The sequence below is a fragment of the Equus asinus genome, chromosome 27 (genome assembly GCF_041296235.1).
Source record: "Equus asinus isolate D_3611 breed Donkey chromosome 27, EquAss-T2T_v2, whole genome shotgun sequence".
Classification (NCBI taxonomy): Eukaryota; Metazoa; Chordata; class Mammalia; order Perissodactyla; family Equidae; genus Equus; species Equus asinus.
In genome coordinates, this window is record NC_091816.1 from 31558208 (window position 1) to 31579481 (window position 21274).

General features: G+C 37.9%; 1 protein-coding gene across 15 annotated transcripts in view; it reads right to left on the reverse strand.

The window, feature by feature from the left end:
• Nucleotides 1-19655, reverse strand: part of WDR17 (WD repeat domain 17) — a 101435-nt gene extending 81780 nt beyond the window's left edge. For 11 of the 15 annotated variants that reach the window (XR_011498800.1, XM_070499899.1, XM_070499896.1 and 8 more), the window contains exon 1: nucleotides 19476-19654. The gene's annotated coding sequence lies outside the window, so the exon portion shown is untranslated. Of the gene's footprint in view, nucleotides 1-19475 lie in introns of all 15 variants that reach the window. The other 4 variants (XR_001401215.3, XM_070499888.1, XM_070499890.1 and 1 more) reach the window with 1 other exon arrangement.
• Between the last annotated feature and the right edge of the window lie 1619 nt (nucleotides 19656-21274).

The following is a 21274-nucleotide window of genomic DNA, read 5'->3' on the forward strand; positions in this document are numbered from 1 at the left end:
GGAGAGCTTCTGGTCATCTCACAGGGCTGGAGGGAAAAAAATTGGAGTTCAGATGCTGCCGAGGAAAAAAGTAATCTAATAAATGGTGTCCTTTCAGTGAGAACCATCTGGGTCCACACCTTAAGAAGAAGGGTGAGAGGTCCACCCGGTGGCACAGTGGGTAAGCGTGCACGTTCCGCTTCTGTGGCCCGGGGTTCGCAGGTTCGGATACTGAGTGTGGACATGACACCGCTTGTCAAGCCATGCTGTGGCAGGTGTCCCACATATAAAGTGGAGGAAGATGGGCACGGATGTTAGCTCAGGGCCAGCCTTCCTCAGCAAAAAGAGGAGGATTGGAAGCAGATGTTAGCTCAGGGGCTAATCTTCCTCAAAAAAAAAAAAAAAAAAAGAACAAGAAGGATGAAATAGAAATAGACCATCCCTTACAAAGACTGAGACTCAGCGTCAAATAAATTCATCCAATGATTGGATTACTGTGGCCTTCCCCACCCTAATACTTTCCAAATCAAAAGTAGCAATCAAGGGGATTCCAAAGAGTAACGAGCCCCTGTAAAGAGACGGGACATACTAACGGTTTTACCTTAGACAGGGTGTGGGAGAAAGAGGTGACTGCCACAAAAGTGGGTAAGAGAAAAATCAGATGAAATTGCAATTAATTCCTATAGGCCAATGTGAGCTGGAGCATCAGTGTAGTATAACTGGAGGTCTCAGAGGCAAGCTCAGATTGCCCTCACCTGGAAGATCTTCTCCACAGGCCTTAGTTGGGTGCGTAGGAGAAAGACTGTGGGCAATCAGAGGTAGGCCCCCTTAGTGGCTCAGACAGGTAGGAAGCAACTGGCCCCTGACAGTTGACATATGTGAAATGCTGTATACTTCCCTGAGTCCTTCTCTCATATGAAGCGAAATCCTTCCCCTACTAGGAGAGAGGAAACAAACACCCTCACTCCAGGGGCAATGGGGAAGGAATAAAACAAACTTCCTCTGCCTCTAGGGAGGGAAGGAAAACCCTCCTTCCTGACCCCAGGAACTAGGCAAAGATGCACTACTTCTGAGAGAAGGGAAGAAGCAAAAGCTGCCCACCCCTGGGCGGTGGGCAGGAAGACATCTTGGGCTCCCATCCCACACCAAAATAAAGCACGATGTCCTGCTGTTTAAGGACGTGCAAAAAAATTCTCTGCTACTCAACACCCACCACAGGTACAAAGTAGGGAGGGGGAGACACATAAATCTCCCCTAAGAACCAGACTCCCCCAATCTGGGAGATAAAAACTGTAGTATGATCATACACTGGGATATCATACAATAATTAAAATGAACTATACACAAACGGAGGAACCCTAGAATGTAATGATTGAAAACCAAACATAAAAAGATGCATATGGTTCCACTTAGAAAAAGTTTAAAAACAAGCAAAATTAATCTATGCTATTAGAAGTTATTATGAGAGAGTTTTCTTCGGAGACAAGGAAGTAGTAACAGGAAGGAGCCATGAGGGGGCTTTCTAGGAAGCTTACAATGTTTCTTTGATGCTAATTATGCTAATGAGCAAATTTTGCTGCTACAAAACACTACATTGCACATTTCTGCTGTCAGGTATATAATCTAAATAAAAAGAAATTATACACTAAAAATCCACAGCAGTGCTTTCTAATACTAACAAAACTAAGGGGAAAAAGCCCCAAATAAACTTGTCCACATATGGATATTGTATAACTGGATTATATCTTCTATCTTCCCCTTGGAGCTTCCCGCCCCTCTCACCACCCCCAGCCGTCACATTTCGGAATACATTAACTTAAGTGTCTCTCTGAGATATAGCACTAATATTTCTTGAATCCACAAGCATTTTCAGAAGTAATGTCAGGGACAAGGAGATGAGGAAGGTGGACACAAAGAATAAATAATCTCACAATAGGAAATGAGTAAAAACTGAAGTCTACCTAAACGAGCTGAAGGCGGTAGAGATGGAAGAGATGAAGGATACGTGTTTGGGGGTCCAAAGGAGTACGAACAGGGAATTTAATGCGTTTGCCGCGAGCATCCACAGTGGCTGCCTGTCAAGGCCACATCCATAATAGATCCTCTAACGTCTTAACTCCTACTATTCCACAGGGAATGTGTGCCTGAGCAGATCTTCACAAGCACATTTCTAAAAGCCTGAAGTGGTCTGTGTAGACAGACAGCTCCCATCTCAGCATTTCATGCTCCGAGCAGACCTTCCAAAGTATTAAAAAGCTACATCCAGAGACCAACTTGAAAGCTCACCTTTGGACAACAACAAATCAATACAGCTGACAACACTCTCTCCTCATTAGCGATTCTGATCACTAGTAACAAAGTGACAAAGCAGGCTGCCCTTCGGCCTAGGTCACATGATATTTTTAACATGTAGTTACAAACAAAATAGTTGAAAAATGAAGCATTTTTACCAAAGAATCAAAATACATAAAAAGTAAAAATAAAATGAATACTCTAAAACGGAAAAACATAATATCTGAAATTTAGATCTCAATAAATGAGTTTATCAGTAGATTGGATATAGCAGACATCAGTATTAGTGCAGCGGAGTATAAACAAATAATATATACCAAAACTAATGCACAGAGACAGAGAAGAGTGAAATAAACAGAACAGAGCATAAGAAATAAATAGGATATGCTGAAAAGTGAAACACAGATGCAATGTAATGGGAATCTAAAAAGGAGAGGAAATACAGGAAAACAAACATGCAAAAAGATAAATGGTGAGAAATTTCCAAAATTGATTTTAAAAAGTCAAGTTCCTAAATCTGATCAAATTCTAAGCAGGATAAGTTAAAATAAAATCTTATCAAGGCACATCACAGTAGGATGCTGGCAGCCACAGACAATGAAAAAAAATCTTAAAAACGGTCCCAATATAGTCAAAGATAATTGAAATGAAGGATAGAGGGGTAAATCCAACTGAATGATTATGACATCCCTAAAACTGTTTGCACCCAAACGACATAACTTTCAAAAAGCAAGAATGGCAGAATTAAAGGAGAAATACATAAATCCATAATCATAATGAGAGACTTTAAGCAACAAACCTGAATATCTGATAGAATAAATAGAAGATGAGCAAAGCTGAAGGTTTACACTGCTAGCTATCAATACCTATTATAAAGCTATGATAATTCAGACAGTGTGGTACGGATGCAAGGACACACAAACTGACTAACGGACAGAACATAAATCTAGAATAGATCTCCCCAATTTACTGTTAACTTATTTACGATGAAGGTGATAACGCTGTACATTGAGGAAAGAACAGACCTTCAATAATTACATGTGGGTCAACTGAATACTTTATGGAAAAATATATAAGAATCTTGACTCCAATCTTATACAAGATAAAAAAGGAACCAATACCAGAGATTGGAAATCTAAATATGTAAGGTAAAATATTAAAGCTTTAAAGGAATACTAATGAGAATATCTTGTCTTTGGAGTAGGAAGAGATTTACTAAAACAGACACACAAAAATGCCAACCACAAAAGAAAAACATTGACCTACTGGACTATGTTAAAGTATATAAACAAACCTATGTTCATCAAGACATCATTAAAAGAGTGGAAAGCAAGCCACAGAGTGGGAGAAAATATTTACAATACACATGTTCAACAAAGGACTAGTCTTCTACAAACACACACACACAAAACTGTCAAGCCAACAGAAAAACAGACAAAGGACTTCAGACAACAGAACTCCACCATCACACACAAAAAAAGGCCAACTAAATAACCAATAAACATATGAAAAGTTGTTCAATATTTCTGCAAATTAAAACTGCAAAGAGATACTGGTAAATTTCTAACAGAAGGGCTAAAATGCAAAACACCACAGGTTGGCAAGGATGAGGAGTGATTGAAACTCTCATACACTGCTCGTGGGAATGTAAATTGAAACAAGCAAACTGGATGACTCGTTGGCAGGATCCTCTAAAGCTGAACAAACACAGACTCTACGACCCAGCATTTCACTCCTAAGCGTACAGCCAACAGCAATGGGTATTATGGGCATTTATGTTCACCAAAAGAAACGCATTATAATGTTCATAGCACCTCTATTTATAAAAGCACCAAAGTGAGATCTGCTCAAATATACATTTACAGTGGAATGGATAAATAATTGTGGTATATTCATATAATAGAATGGTTTATAAGAATGAGAATGCATGGATAACAACCACATGCAACCATATAGACAAATCTCACAATGATGTAGACTGAAAGAAGTCAGACAGAAAGACAAAGCATTATCACATTACTCCATCTATAGAAAGCACAAAAACAGACAACATTAATCTATCCTGCCAGAAGTCACGATGGTGGTTATCCTTGGTGGTGGTAGTGAGTGCTGATAACATTCTGTTTATGTTTAAAAAAAATCTAAGAGAAGAATTGCCTCTGGATGGTAGGTCTCTTTGTTATGTATCATGGTCATCAGAGCCAGTAACTTCTTTTTAATGCATGACTGAATCCTCATCTCCTGAAAATTTAATCAAAATTCCTAACTAGAATCTCCAAATTGACCTAGGCTAAAAATAAAAAATGACTGCAATAAGGTAATTTAATAAGTCTAAAATGTCCAGCACATGTTATGTTGCATCATAAAAAGATTATTTTTAGTTTTTTAGGCTATATAATCGAGCTCCAAGTTAACGGCTATTTAATAATTTGATTTCCTAAGAAAATCTATTTTGATTAGTTTCTTAAATATACTGTATTTCTAAGATATAAAAATGCAGTCCCTTTCAAAATTCAAAGAAAAACATTTTACTCTCTAATGCAAGTGAATTTTTTTATGAAGTGGACACAGCAGAAAGAGGATAATGAACTATTCAAATATCTGTATTTTTAGATAAGGGTATACTTCTGTGTATAAAAGTCATTTTTGCCTTTGCTATTTCATAAGACCTGGAGTAAATGAATTTGAAATGTCCTCTGAAAAACATTTTGTAAAATGCAGACAAATCCACCATTAGAGAAAATAATTTTAAAAATAGAAGAAAGCGTATTACTGAACACTCTATTTGCATAAATTTTTCACAATAAAAAGCAGTGGGATTTATTATTTACATCAAGAGTAAGGGTGTACTATTTTTCAGCTCACCCCTTAACGCTCACCTGGAACTAGGAGATGAAGTCTGAGGCCCTCATAGGTATCCTGGATCATAAGGATGAGGGCACACCCAAGGAATGGCAGAATGGTGAGCCAGAAGAAGCCTAGATCCCGAAAACTTCTTGGACTTCCTACTCACAGCCTTTTTAATGTGAGAGAGAAATAAGCTTCTCTTTTCTTTGAGCCACTATTTTGCATTTCTCTGTTATTTGCAGCCAAACCTCAGGTAGCCTCTTAGATTGTGTAATTTGAAGTTATATTTTAGAAAGCAGAATTAGTCAAGTAGTCAATGATGTCAATTAGTTAAAACGTTCTTAATTCCTTGTCCTTAAATATAATTAGCTATCCTGCTTTCATCACCAGGGGCATACACGATTACTAGAATTCAGTAATTACTGTCCACAATAATACAATAAGCAGAGCTGGTGCCAAGTATTTTGCTTTACCAAATATATTATTTGGCTATGCATCTACCTCATCAATATCACATATTATTTAGTGAAAAAATATATCTATCCATTATATCTGCTGTATCATTTTATTTCATTCTTCGGCAAATATTTAGTGAGTATATATCATGTCTAGATACGAATCCTAGTTACTAAAGATACAAAGATGAATGAGAAACAAACCAAATAAACACCTGCTTCAAAAAGCTAACAGCATTGGGGGGCTGGCCCAGTGGCATAGTGGTTAAGCTCATGCCCTCCGCTTCAGCAGGGCGGAGTTCAGGGGTTTGGATCCCGGGCACAGACCTACGCACCACTCATCAAGTCATGCTGTGGCAGCATCCCATATAAAATAGAGGAAGATTAGCACAGATGTTAGCTCAGGGATAGTCTTCCTCAAGCAAAAAAGAGGAAGATTAGCAACAGATATTAGCTCAGGGCCAATCTTCCTCACCAAAAAAAAAGGCTTACCAGAATGGGAGAGCTAGACATAGTGCAGACCTATCTGTTGTCTAACCAACAACATTCCCACCTATCTCCTTGCCTGCCAACACAACCCCAAATTATTCTGGTACAGGCGGAAGTACATTGATCTCGGGGAAGACAGGATTTTTTTCCTGTTCCTAGGAGATGAATGATTGGTCTAAACCAGTCGTAGTAATTTCATCCTCCTTGGACTATTGGACTAAGTGTGGGCATCTGACTCAGTTTTAACTGATGAGATGCAAGTAGAAATCTCTGTTGTCATTCTCCCCCTGCTTCTTCTGACTTGGACATTGATGTGATGCTGTTGCTCTAGCAACTACATTGTATCCATGAAGTAAAGGCCAAGAAAACTGCCGAAAAGTTGCAATTCTAACATTACTGATGCACTATCTTCAGTCATTTGTTATATTTTTAAAAACAGTGTCTGTCTTAGTTTGTGGTTTTCTGTTATTTGCATTTGACTTCCTTTTTGAAGACACAAATGCATTTATGAAACAATTTGCAATAGCTGCTATAATAATGAACAAGGGCTTAGCAGAGAAGAAAGATAAATGCGCCCAGATCTGCTCTAGGGAGTTAAGAAGGCTGTAAAAAAAAAAAAAGGTGGGGTTTGAACTTTAAGGCAAAAGTTATTTTTCTATGTTAAAGTATAAGGGTAGATAAGAAGAAATGGTGACAAATAGTGACTTCTCTGCTGGGCAAACAGACACAGATAAAATGATGGAAAATCAGGTAGATCATGATGAGCATTGTCGATTTAATTTCATACGTGATGGGGAGTCTTTGAAACAATTTAAGCATGGTAATAATAATATCAGATATTCTGATTTACAAATATCCCGGCACTCTTAGGAGAACGCTTGTGGGGGACAGAAGGCAAAACATAAAGAAGTAGATGAGAAATGATGGCAGCTTGAACTAATAACCTAGTAGGAAGCAAGGGAGGCGGAGGACTCCAGCAAGACTTCTGGGTTTCTCAGTTGCCTGACTGTGTGACACGACACCATTCACCACAAGAGGGCCCCTGCAGCCGGACAGGTCCAGGGGAAAGCTCTGCTATGACACATTGACCACAGAGTGTGGGGAGGATATCCAGGTGGAGATGCCTCGAAGTCATTGAGAAACAGTAGTCAGGAACCAAAAGACGAAGACCAGCCAGAGATAAATATTTCAGATATAATTTGGGGCAACACCAATGTTTAAAAGACAAGGAGAGCAGAGGCGAGGAGAAAGGGGCTGGGAAGATGACCGATAGAAGAGATCCAAGAAAGAAAAATATTGGGGAAGGAATATGCTTCATGTCAAAGGAGAACATTTTCACACAGGTCAAATATTTCAGACTGACACGGTAAGATTAAGACTGAAATATTCACCCTGTATTTTGGGTTGAAGAAGCAGGTTGTTATTAGCAAATCTATAAAAGCTCCGATGGTCAATTATCAGTCCTCACTTCACTTTATGTCCTGGCAGCAGCCACAGCCCCTGTGGACCAGAGTTGGCTCCATCCTCTTGACGCACTTTCTCACTTGCCTTCGGGAAAGCGCTCTCCTTGGGCTCTCCGTCTTCTTCAGTGTCTACTCCCTGTTTTGTTTTTGGTTTTTTGTTTTGATTCCTCATAATCTCCCTGAACTGTAAACTTTAGAATGCTCCAGAGATCAGTCTTTGGATCTCTTCTTAATTGTCCTCTTAGTGGTCTAATCCTGTCTTATGACTTTAAATACCGTATAAATGCTGATTATTCCCAAATCTATATCTCCAAGGAGATCTCATGTATCTAATTTCCTGTTTTTATTCCAGTCTCATTGAGATATAATTGACATCTAACATTGTCTAAATTTAAGATATACAACATAATGATTTGCTATATGTATATATTGCAAAATGATTACAATAAGATTTAACATGCATCACCTCACATGGCTCCAACTTTTTCTCCTCATGATGACAACTCTTAAGATCTAATCTCTTAGCAACTTTCAAATACACTTGAGGGGATTATGCTAAGTGAAATCAGTCAGACAGACAAAGACAAATACTGTATGATCTCAATTATATGTGGAATCCAAAGAAAAACCAAACTCATAAAAATGGAGATCAGATTGGGGCTGCCAGAAGTGGGGTGAGGGTGGGGGAAATGGGTGAAGGTGGTCGAAATCACAAACTTCCAGTTATAAGATAAATAAGTTCTGGGCACATAAGTTCCTGTTTTAACATCCCTGTTTGTTTATTAAATAGAATCTCGAATTTAACTTATTCCAACAAAACTTCTGATGTCCCTCACAAAATATATTCCTACTTGTTTTTTCTAATTCAGTAAATGACCACTAATCTGTCTATGATAACTAACTACTGATGACTGGGTATAATGAATAACTGATGTTTCCTTAATCGGACTCAATATGGACCTTCTGATGATAGAGATAATCAAAATATAAGTTATTCAGTTGAAGTGTGTGTGCGCACATCGACGTTTTAGTAAAGACTATACTTACAAACTTTTAAAAGGGTTAAGACACAGAGAATATTTACATTACTAACAATTAATTATTGGGTTTTATTTTTCCAATACCAATGCATTTCTTAATTCATTTACATTTCATTACTTACATATTAAAAGCCCATGACAGAGATTAAAATATAAGCAGAACTAGAGAGATAAATAGTTAAATATAATTTTAATTAAAACATTAAATTTTCAGATTCCAGTTGAGGAGTTTTGTTCCACTAGGTTTCAGGGTTCAAAGCCCTACCCTGTTCGTAGGTTAATCTGCCCGCAGTCACCTGTGCTGTACATGCATGAGAGGTGCTCTGGGTTCCATTTCTAGCCGCTCCTGACAGTCTCTTACAACTTTCTACTAGACACAGGAGCGAACACTGGCTGTCGGCCTCCTCCTCATCTCCACTCCCCGCTGTGAGAAACAGCTCTATGTTTGTACTTGGTGATCTTCCTCCTCTGCCTCAGTCCAGGTGTAGGTGGGAAACCAGTCCCTGAACTAGAGCAGGTGATTCAGACTGATGCTATCATTTCCCCGGCCATTTCGATGGCTTAATGATGGGAACATAGCTTAAATGTGTCTAATCATGAAACTTAGGACACTTATGAGAACTTCTAGAAAAAGAGGCTCTGTCTTCTGTCAACTGGAGCCATAGACAGTCTGAAATCAGAGCTAATATAACCATCCCGCTACCATGAGATGATATCCAGAATTGCTGGGGGCTACTACCTAGAGCTTGAAAAATGGCAGCACAGTAGAGAGGGGCTGAGTCGCGATGATGCTGATGGAGCACTGAAGTTAGCTATGAGTGCAACTCTATCAAGTTTTTTTAGCTATATATGAACCGGCAATATAAGTCATATTTTCTGTTACTGCAAGTGAAGGAATTCTAATTGGCTATTAAAAGATCATGAGGGGGTAGGCACAGTGGTGTAGTGGTTAAGTTCACGTACTCTGCTTCGGCAGCCCAGAGTTTGCAGGTTCAGATCCCAGGTGCGGACCTACACACTGCTCATCAAGCCATGCTGTGGCAGAGTCCAATATACAAAGAATTAGAGGAAGACTGGCAACAGATGTTAGCTCAGGGTCAATCTTCCTCACTAAAAAAAAGAAAAAAAATCACAGGAAAAACACATACCAAAAACCTCCCAGAAGCACTCAAAACAAGGTCTCCATATCAGTCCTGTGAGGAATTCCCACTATATTCAAAGGTACTTTAACTGTTGTCACAGGTACTATGTGAAAGGCACTAAGAGCATCATAGGTGGGTTGCCCACAACACTGCTAGGAATCTAGAAAGCCTTTCTCCCAAGACGTACGTATAAGTTTACATTGTCACTGCCTCACTAGCTGTCCCCAGTTTAGAAAAACAAGATCTATGTCAAGCAGAAAAACTCCGCTATGCCATGGGAGCCAGAGTGCTGTCTCTTTCCCTTCCCTTCATGCACTTCTTCTCCATCCTTCTTCCCTCAGCCCACGGCCTCTACCTATATCGAGTCAGGGACTACAGACCTTAGAAAAAGAATTGAGAGAAAAATGGGAGATAAGATAGTAATACTGTACTCTAGGAAATGTGACTCTTTAGCAATCTATTACAAGTAGAGGCAAAAAGCAAAAAGGAGTTTGTATTTTTTCATGCATTTTCTCCATCTGTTTAGTCAATGTGGAGAGGAGAAAATTCCACCTCAGGCAACAGAACTATACTAGATAAATAAAAAGCCTGCTGGACAATGGCAATCAGGTTAGGAGGTTGACATAAGATTTCCATCAATGTTGACATAAGAAGGAGATTTGATATTGATCAAACAATTTTATCACTATTGATCGATATCAAATCTCCTTCTTATGTCAACACTGATGGAAATCTTGCATAGCAATAAAATTGATCCAGTATCCAAGAAGACAGAGTCTGGGGCCCGCAGCAATCTGCACATTCTGTCTTTTGGTGATCAGCAGCCTGTACAAGCATCCTCTCATTCAAGAATAAGAATGAGGATGCTACCAACTACGACAAAACGCTGCAGGACCAGATGGTTAAGATGATGATCATGGAGAAGATACAAGGCAACAGCAGAGTAAAGACCCACATCAAAGAGGAAGAAAGGGCAGAATTGAAAGTGCAAAAAAAAAATCACTTCAGTGATCCAGAGGACAAGTAAAAAACTCAAAAACATTGTGGGAAAAGAAAGAGATTTTTTTTAAAAAAAGAAAGAAATGGAAATATATGGTGTACAGGGGATAAAAACCCAAGCTACATATTATAAACATTTTTAGAGAAAGCCAAAACACAAGTAGAGTAACAGAAATAAATGCCTCAATCCAAGATGTAGCCAAAAACACATTTCTAGGATTGAGAAAACACTCAGATTAGGCGACTTTGAAAGTACACTTCTTATTTCAAGCAAAATACGTTCTAAGAAAAGATCCATACCTAGATATACCACGGCAAATTTAGGGGTTAATTTATTTTTTATAATCCTATGAGCATCTAAGTAGAGTCCTTTTTTTTAATGTTATATATAAGTGAGGAAAAGTCCGATTGGCATGACATCTCACGACTGAGTTAAATTCCAGAAATCGGTGGTCCAAGAGCTATATTAAACTGACTATTGTGATCTCACTATTCAACAAACAGCCAAAATATCACTTGTGTGTAAAGGGGAAACGAGCCAAAGAAAGACTTGTTGTAAATGCAAGGATTTAGAAGGGAATTTACCAATGCGATCTTCCTTTAAAAATTACTTAAACTAAAATCACAGGCTTTTGAAAAACGAATCAAAACAAACAACTCAAATATGGAACTTCATGTAATTTAAAAAATATATTAAGCAAATAAGACTGAATATCTAAGTTATATGGTTATAAAATGCAAATTTCAAGACTAATTATTTAAAGAAGAGACAAATAATAGAAAAGTTATAAAAATCTAAAAGCCTCAGCTTGTTATCCCAGATACTGAGATTTAGGAAAAGAAGAGAAGAAAACAAAGGTAGACTAAACTTCTTATTTTACAAAGGTAACCAATAGCATAATTTGTTTCTTGATATTCGGTGAGAAATTGACTCAAAGTAATTTTATAATTCAAAAATAATCATCATGAAATAAATTTTTCTGTTAAAATATACCATACACAAGGTTAAAAGAAAAAAATTGGATAAAAACATATAAATGTATATAAAACATCTTACTTAATATGCGGAGTGATTATATCAATGATTTGAAAAAGTCTCTGGAGTTAACGTAAAAGGTATCTATAAACAGTTATGTTTCTGTATTTAAAAATTTATAGATATATACATACATATACACACACAAACACACACTAAAAACTAAAAGAATTCACATCACAAGGTAATGAGTTGGCTATTTATTTATTTATTTATTTTTTTGAGGGAGATTAGCCCTAAGCTAACTACTGCCAGTCCTCCTCTTTTCGCTGAGGAGGACTGGCCCTGAGCTAACATCCATGCCCATCTTCCTCTACTTTATACGTGGGACGCCTACCACAGCATGGCGTGCCAAGCGGTGCCATGTCCACACCCGGGATCCGAACCGCGAACTGCAAACCCCAGCCGCCGAGAAGCAGAACGTGCCAACCTAACCACTGCGCCACTGGGCCAGCCCCTGAGTTGGCTATATAATAGTTGGAAATGTATTATTCCTTTAACTTACTTATATTTTCTAAAATGTTCATACTCACTTCTCCATTCATTCATTCAGTCAAGAAATATTTATTGAGCTCCAACTATGTGCCAGGAAGGCACTGAAGATAAAGAAGTCTGCAAAACAGATAAAAATCCTGCCTTTCCATAGTTTTTATACTCTCATGGGAAGGAATCAGAAAATGAACAAAACAAACAAGTAAATGATATATATTCCAAGATAATTTGCAGTATGAAGAAAAATAATTCAGGGAAAGAGAATAAGGAGAGCTGGAGACGGAGTTGACATGGCAACTTTTTAAAAGATCGTACGGGGAGGCCTCACTGAGGGGATACTGAGCGAAGATTTGAAGGAGATGAGAAGGCAAAATATAAAGCTTTCCGGTGGGAAAGCAGGCGAAGCAGAAGAAGAAGCAAAAGAAAAACTGAGATGGAAGCGTTCCTGGCAGGTCTGAGGAACTGTAAGAATTATGAGAATTGTAAAACTACGTGTATTCAAAGGTCAGAGACGTATCAGGATCCAGAGATTCAAGGTAATTTTGTTGAACTCAGCTTTTCATTCTTTGGAATTTTGTAAATATTTCAATAAAAATCTGTTGCCTGCGTTAATAAAAAACAAATTTAAAAAATCCTAAAAACATCTTGCTGAAAATCAGTGTTTAAAATTTGAATACGCTAAATGCTCAGAGCTCTGCAAAAGATATTTTTTAATTATATAATCAATATGTGCTTATTAGAAAACATTTGGAAATGGCAAAAAATCGGAAGGATTTTTATTTTTAAATCAGCCGTTAGCCTACTACTTTGAGATCTTCTCCCTCTGTCTCCGATCCATAATTCTAAATGACCACTCTCCTCATTGGGATATGGAGAGCCAGAGAGTTTTGAGGATGACTACACTTTTAAAGATCTCTAACTCGGCGCATCTCAAAGTGTGGTTCCCAAGTCTCTAGCATCAGAATTAACTGAGAAACTTGCTGAAAATGCAGATTCCTAGATCACCCCGAAAGCGAGTGGATCAGAATCTTGGGGTAGAGTCTGGCAACCTGCTTTTGACCATCACTCCCAGATGATGTACACACACAGTAAAGCTGAAGAACTACTTAGTTAGTTCAGCAATAGTAAAGATAATTTAGCAGAAAAACTCCCTCTGGTATCTTCTACTGATGGAGATTAATCTCTTAAATGTCCATCATTCCTAAATTTACCTTTCTGGCGCTTGGCAGGGCGTTTTAGCTAAGCATTCCCAACATATGTCAAATCACAATGTTCTTAAAAGCTTAGATGATAAAATAGGTCACAACAAGAACAGTATTAACCTACATTAAAATCCTGGATTAGGTAGCAAATAGAAAAGAATAAGGTCGTTATGTTAGTTCCCATTTGGACTCACAAAATGATCATTTATACCAGCAGGAATTTTAATTTGATCAGCAAAACACAGGAGTTATATGTAAGACCAAGACACTGATTCGAAGACGTGCAGTTTTTCCATTGTCCATCTACACACATATTCTATCATCCATCTACATATTTAGTTTTATACTTTCCTACATTTTAACAACCGATATGAAATCTATATGAATTTGAATTATGGAATTGGATTTCTCCTTTTGCTTGTGGGATTCCAGAATCTCTTGAGCTGCACCGTGGAAATGATTTTTAACGTGATCGAAGAAGTAATCCACTTTTCTTGAACAACAGGGTTATTCATATACCTTCAGTGTGACCATTCTGAGGGAGTGAGTCAAAGAAAACTAGAAGAGGTGTGAAATCACAAATGTCACCCATACACTATCAAGTTAGAAGTAAACATTCACTGAGAGACACAGTTTGAAAGTAAATATGTAAATATTTGACATAAAAAGATACAGCCTTATTTCTACAAAAGGGTATGGAAAAAACGTGTAGCCTTATTTTTATAAACAGGGTCATTCCTTGTGAAGGAAGACCTGAGAAGCTATGCCATGAGTCACTCCGTAAACCTGAGGACCCCTACCCCCCTTCTAATTAATCTGTTTTATGAGCTGGATTTTGTATATGAGTTTTTAAAGTAGGGTGGGCCTTTATCTGTCTGTGAAAATCAGGATTCCCATTTGGCAGAAACAGTCACTTAGACTGGCATTTTCATGTTCTGGGCAAAGAGTGATAAAAACTATTTTGGCAAGTCAAATGAGAAAAACCAGCAAAGGAAATCAAATGGATTTAAAGTTTGAAAGTTTTGCAATGAAAAAGAAATAGCCCACATAAAGTAACTAAATCAGAAAATTTCTTTAATATATGCATCCACATATTGATAGAAGACCTGAAATAATTCCTAAAGTTTGATAAGAGTTATATCAGCTAAGGCAGGTGATGCATGGATCAGACAGGGGCCTAACCTACTTGATAGCCCACCTGTCAAAAATTATGTCCTTAACCAACATAAAAATTCCCTTAAAGATGAACGAATGTAATTAATAATGAAAGTGAGATATTATGTCCAAAAAGCTGCCACTGAAATGTAGATGTTTATGAAACGTATCCACTATTATATTTTCAGAAATAAGTTCCTTTATTTAGCAGTTCATGGTAGTTCCAAGAAAAATTTCAAAAGTGAAATTGTACATGAATATGACCAGCTCAAAAGGTGACCATGTCCAATGGCATAATGTACCTTATATCAGTACTTCTCAAACTCTACTCTGCATAAGGACCACTTGAGGCTTATTAAAACACAGATTCTGATTTGTTAAGGGCATGGCCTGAGAATTTGCATTTCTAACAAGCTCCCAGGAGATGCTACTGCTGCTGGTCTAAGGTACACGTTGAGTAACTCTGCTCTAGATGGCATCTGGTACCAAAGAAAGTCTGGAAATAAACATATGCAACTTCAAAATGTTACCTAACGATAACCATAATCTAGGCTTCAGATGTAACTTACAAAAACTTATTTCTAGTATTCTCAACACTCCATTGTAGATGAGATGGCTATGGACACTTAGGTACCATTTGGGTGCATTAGGATAATGAATGTCTAAGATAATCGGATCCTCCGAAAATCACAAAAGGCTTTGGAGCAAAATTTTAATTGTATTAATGAGAAAATTAAAAATTGGAAAAATTGAGAAAACACTTTTTAATTAATATTTTAAGTAAACTTTCTACGTGATGAAACCAGACACGTGCACTTTGTTCGTTATGTACAATAATTATTTTAACAATAGAAAAGTGATCTAAATCTTAACTACTTAAACTTTTGAATCAGTCACTTGAAAAAATATAATGAAAGAGAAAATGATGTTGGCGACATAGCTGCGCCTCACAGGGAGCAGCAGAATGTTGAGTGTCAGAGCCCAAGGTTCCAGACTAGCTTTCCCACTAACCAACTTTGAGCAACATAATCTTTATGTGTTTAGTGACCTCATCTACAAAATAATGCTGTCAGATTAACTAGTCTCGAAGGACCCTTCTAGCTTAAATTCTGAAATGACTCCTTCAAAACTGTTACCACATTTACCTTAAAAATAAAATGTCGCATAACTCTTTTCATTAAGAATCATTCATAATGTTTTATCTTAAACAATGAAACAATGAAATATTATCAATTTCTTATTAACCAACTATTCAATTTTCAAGACTCCATGTGGAGCTGTCTTATACTGGAAAGTGAAGGTTTTCCTAGAGTACATCAAACATGAGTGCTCTGTGTAAGGAGAACTATTTTTGGTTTTCCAATTTGAAACTGAGTTTTTTGTATGTGAGATTTGAAATTGAACTTATTACACATAATTGCAAGTGAGCCTTCCTGGGATACTGGTACATGCTCACAACTTAACGTGTCAACAATTTGGAAGAAAACAATGAATCTAAGCATAACGAAAATTAAGCAGCCACCTCTCTGTGAGTTCTTTATGTCTGAGCATTTGAATCTATAAACCAAGCACTGAATGTCATTAACATCCTCACTGAAGCATGGAAAATGATTTCTTACATTTTTAGATAGAGTTTTCCTGAACATGACAATTATCAATTATCCCTATAATAGCAAATAACCCTGATGAATGATCTCCCGTATGGTCTTACTGTAGAAGGTTTATATGACTGTTTGTATGATATATACAGATTTCCTAAGTTAGAATGCAGAATTTCAGAGTTTAAGGAGATAATTAGGCTAGTAAATCACACCTTGTAAGTACATTTAAAGAAATAAAAAGTAAGACTTTTATTATTATTTTAAAAAAATTATCTCACTCAAGTAGTTGATAATGTGACATCTGGATGACAAGTGCAACCTGTGGCTTTAATTTCAGGATGCCTTTTTTTTACAAAGTCTACCCAATTTCAAATGTTTGAATTTTTCTTCAGTTGTATTTGTCTAGTCATGAAATCAAGTGAAAACAATCTGAAACTCTGTCTCCTAGTGTGACAGCCCGTTTTACCATGAGAACTTCTGAACTCTTTCTAATCAATGATGATAGATTTTTTTCTCTTTCAACGTACAAAGGCACAGGTCAAAACTGATCATTTTATAACATTTCCCTAACAATTTTTATAACCAAGGCTACAAGTCCGTCTTGAACATTTTAAGTAACCCCAAGTGAGAAGAAGGTTTTCCTTTGGGTCTTGCGTCTCTACAGAGTAAATTCTTTGGGGAATTTCTAAAATTTTCTTCAGGCATCCATATCTAATTTCTTGCTCATAAATCTCCAAGGAATAGTCTCATTAACAGTGAGAGAATAATCTCTATGTGATTATCATAGAACAAAGCATGGTCTGAGATGCTGAAAAGTGCCAACCACCTCTTAGTTTAATATATGTTTCTGATAAACATCTATGTTTATCATATACGTTCTGATAAAAAAATGAAGGAGTCAGAGTTAACAGGAAATCCCTCCCAGTCTCCTAATACGATTTCTATGGATTAAAATACTCCCAATGAAATCTCTGTTCCTGAAGATGCACTGGAAGCTACCAGCCTTCATCTTAATATTTCAATCTGCTAAATGGAATAGATACACAAAATATAAAACGAGATAATTTGGCAGTTGCAGAAAGTAGGAGAAAATAGTAGTAATGCTTGTATATGCATCATCACCATGAATGGCTGGGTAAACTGGTTATTCAGTAATCTGATAAACTGTTGCCTTTCTTGCATATATCAGATTTCAAATCAATTCTGGAATATAGGAAGGAAATGCGAATCCTTCAAAATTGTTTGAATTTCATTTTAGTCTTCATTTCAGAGTTTAGGCAAGATAAAATTACATAGTCTGGAAAATTTGCACATATTTTATTGATAGTGACAACCTAAATATTGACGTTGGACTTCTAGTATCTATCGGGGCAAAACAAACAAACAGAAATAAAACTGTTCCTACTGTTCTTTGAGTAATTTAAAAACTGTCCCTGGCTCATTAATTTTCAGGCTAAGGACTGCAACGTGGAGTCTACAGAAAACAATAACAAAAACACCCCAGACCCAGCAGGGCCTCTACTGGGAGCAGAGGAATTTAAAAACATTTTTTTCTAAACTAAACTAATTGGGGCTTTCTAATATATGGAACTATCACATGACTAAAGGCTAACCAAAATTTTTAGTACTCCCATATTTAATTATTAAAAAAAAAGAATGAAGAATTTTAAAACTTTCAAGTAAATATATTTAATGTTTTTTTCAGAGATACCCAGAGTTCTTTAAGTATTCCTATTAATATTGACCCAGGAGAAAATCAGATTAATATAAATAACAAAATTCAACTAGCTATTTTAACATGGAATAAGTTTGTGGAGCTCACTTAAGAAATATGACTTTTCTTTCTATGTATGCTCTTTGAAATAAGCCATTGGTTTATTCCAATTTAGAAAACTTGCCAGGAACTCTTAGTGCAATGACCTAAAACTTGCATTTGTAACATTGATCTCTGAAGAATCCACTAAAGCATGTTTCCCAAAATTGTGTTGAATTAACTGATAATATTTTATAGTCACTTAATTAGTCTATTTAGTTTTAGATCATAGAATAGGAAAGATGGTCAGACCACTTGCCTCAAATCTCTGCCTTCACACAGGTAAGACATAACTATGCCCATTTTCTTGCACACTTAGGCCAGTGAGGCAGAATCTCAAAAGGTTGGAAGTGGGTGCTTTTTCCATAGTTTTAATCATCACAAGCCCAGCATCAGCTCCCCTCAAGCAGGGCAGTAATAAGATAATACTCAAGCCCACGCTGTGTTCTATGATAATCACATGGAGATTTTCTCTCACTGCTGATGAGACTGTCCTTGGAGATCTGTGAGCAAGAAATTAGATCTGGATACCTGAGGAGAATTTTAGGAATTCCCCAAAGAATTTACTCTGTAGAGAAACAAAATCTAAAGGAAAATCTTTTTCTTACTTAAGGTTACTTAAAACGTTCAATAAGCACTTGCAACTTTGGTTATAAAAATTGGTAGGGAAATGAGTTTCTCCGAAGCGTATTTCTGAAAGATTCAGAAGTGTAATATCTCTCTTTAAACCCTTGTTTGACTCCCATAAATAAATAAGCATATATATATATATATATATATATGGAAGTTACAAAAACAAGTGTGACATTTTTGATATGTGATCAAAGTTATCATTAAATTTCATTCAAATCCATTGCTTTTAATTAATATAATTAAAAAGTCAGCTTAAATTTCTGCTTTTAATATCTGCATGCAAAAAAGTCTGGCTTTCTGTTTGGGGAGGAAATAGGAAAGACTGTATTTTTATGATTTACTTAGCACATACTATGCCTCTCACATTCACTATCGTCTTTTTCCTGGAACACATTTCCTTTTTACTCCAAGCTTTCTTGGTACAAGCTAAATACTAAGACCATCTTCAAAGGGATAGGTCATCTATACAAAAGTGCCTGGCGGGCACAGTGACGGGAATAACAGTCTAGACTCTACACATACATAACCTCAAAAAACAAAAATAAAACAACGTCTCTCGTAATGGTCATAGTTTACACTCCAGTGGTAGTTCAGATATATGCATGTTGGCTGCTTTCTGTGCCTTATAATAATCAGGCGTGTGAGTCTGTAAGCCAGGGGATTCACCCATTAGCATCATCGTGTTGCATAGCCCTGCAGGACGCAGAAAACCAATCTGCGACCGTCGCAGGGGCCTTCAGAGGCCCGTTCACAGGACGCCACGCCAGCTCTAAGATCAGTCTCTTCCAGCCTGCGCCTGCCCGGGTCTCTGACCCCGCGGCCCCGCCGGCTCCTTACCTGCAGGAGGAGGCGACGGCAGCGGCGGACAGCGGACGGTGCTGAAGCGGGCGACGCGGGCACGAGCTCAGCCGGCGCTGCCCGGCCGCCCCGCCCTCCCCTCGTGGGCGCCGCGGGCTCCCGGGGCTGGGCGGCCGGGCAGCGGGCTCGGAGGGGCGGGGAGGCGGGCTCCGCCCCCAGGACCGCGGTCCCGCTTTCCTGGTCCCGCCCTAAGGTCACGTGACAGCCACACTGGCCGCTGATTGGAGCATCTGGGGAGAGGCGGAAGCGGCCCGCGACTCCTGGGGACCTTATGCGAGAGAGGTGGTTACCTGGCAACGGGGAGTCTGCGCGGCAAACGTGGTTCCCTGGCATTGGGCGAGGCTTCAGCAGAGAGTTTACAGTGATGCCAAAAGTGGAGAAAACCAGTGAATCACCAGTGTTCTCACTTCCGAACACGTTCCACAGGTTGGGTGAAATATACAATAAATAAATCACCCCATCTCCTTCTTTAGGAGCCTGGAGGAGGGAGTTGAGCCTCCTTCAGAGGCGAGGCTGCTCTAGTCTCGAACCATCGCCTGGAATTTGAGTGCAGAATGCTCTCTCTCCCGCACTTCGTTATTGTCTGATCGGGCTCAAGTAGCTCTGTGGGAGACCACTATGGATGCGATTATTTGTCTCTATTAGTGGAGTTGTATGTATTGACATACCTACCTTTGAAGTATGCAAAACTGACATTTTCCTTCTGGAATCTGGTGAATGGAAATGTTTGGTACTGTCATTCATATTTTCTTCTTCATATCTCTGAAATATCTTCACTACCCATGGCCTTTATCAAACACACTGGAGAAAACGTCTTCATCTACTTGGAATGAAGTGTATTTAATAACATTTATTGAGCTTTAATTATATGTCAGACTCTAAATAGTTAATAAATTAATGGTCTACCCCAACCAGGGAAATTCCTGGGACGTAATTCCCACCCTCCTGTGCCATAGACTTTTCTCCTCTTTTCTTCCAGAGTATTCTCTGCAGTCTCTTCCCTACCACAGCACTTAACATTCTATTTTGCAAATTAAAATTTGCTTAAAACTTGCCTCTCCACGTAGACAACAAAGTTGTTAAAAGCTGGAATCAGTTCTTACAACTCTGTTCCTACATTCTAACAAAGTGCCTGATGAATAGCAGACCTTGAATAAATGTTTGATACATGGATGAATGAAGAAATAAATTAGCACATAATTTACCAGGGCAAGAACCAAATGTAATTCAAAGTGTTCAGTCCTAAAATTGGGTTACAAAACGTCCTATGAGATGACTTCAGATGAGGGAGAGAGAAATTTTTCCTCCCCTGTATTCAGAGAAACTTTCACTAAGAGTAGTATTTGAACAACTAAAAAATAAGTAGATTTCACCTGATGGAAAAGGGAAAGGAGCACACCATGCAGCAGAGACAGCCAAGCCAGAAGTGCCAAATGGGGAAAATGCATGATTGATTTCACTATTTTTGACTTATTTGCCTTCTCTGGAAGAGTTGAAGGTGAGCATCTAAAGATATGAGGGGAGAAGGAAATTGGCGAAAGACTAAACTGCAAAATAAGAAAACCTCATTAAGGAGGATGCTGGATTCTCTATTAGGTTAGACTTTAACCTCTAAAACAGGGCTTTTCCTTGAGGAAAGTTACTTTGGAAATGTTGGAGGTACACAAGGGCGCAGAGAAATAAAAAGCTTGATCGACTGGGAGAAAAATGCTATAGTTCTTGGAGAAGATGCTGATAGACTAAATTAAGACAATGATAACATGAATGATGAAAGGAAG